Here is a 598-nt window from a genome sequence, read left to right as displayed (position 1 = left end):
CTTTTTGTCATGGTTGATAATGACTTGTTGGTGCCCTTGACATTTTATTTGGGAAATGGACTTCTTTTTATAATGATACACTGTACAAACCATCTTGTGCTGGCTACTGTGCTTGTTATTTGATCGCGTTGTACGTGTACTTCATTAGTCTGCATTTATATGATTGAAAACACGGATGAATGAATAACTTAAGTCTTTCATTCATTATTATGTGTGCCATATCCACAGTTGTTCCCAGCCTACATAGACTTCCAAGACACCACCGATTCATATAAACATGGTTTAGGGTGCTACTCATTTTCAAGAGAAGTCCAGAAACCGAGAAACAGTACCAGAAGCTATTGTACAAAAAAGTGAGAAAAAGCTTTCAATTTAACTTTGTGCACACAGAAACCTAAAAAAACCCATGGCAATTCAAACCATTCCTTCAGTACAATTCAATATTCATAATTCGTATATTACAACCCCCTCCTCAGTTTCACATTCTTAAACATTCTTGATGAATAACTTATCACATTAACAAAAAATACAAGCTGACCAATGACTGTAGAATTGACTGTTTTCTGCAGTAATTGAAGCTGACCTGCAGTCAGCTTCA

Source organism: Maylandia zebra, linkage group LG12 (assembly GCF_041146795.1).
Source record: "Maylandia zebra isolate NMK-2024a linkage group LG12, Mzebra_GT3a, whole genome shotgun sequence".
NCBI lineage: Eukaryota > Metazoa > Chordata > Actinopteri > Cichliformes > Cichlidae > Maylandia > Maylandia zebra.
This window is presented reverse-complemented; position numbering follows the sequence as displayed.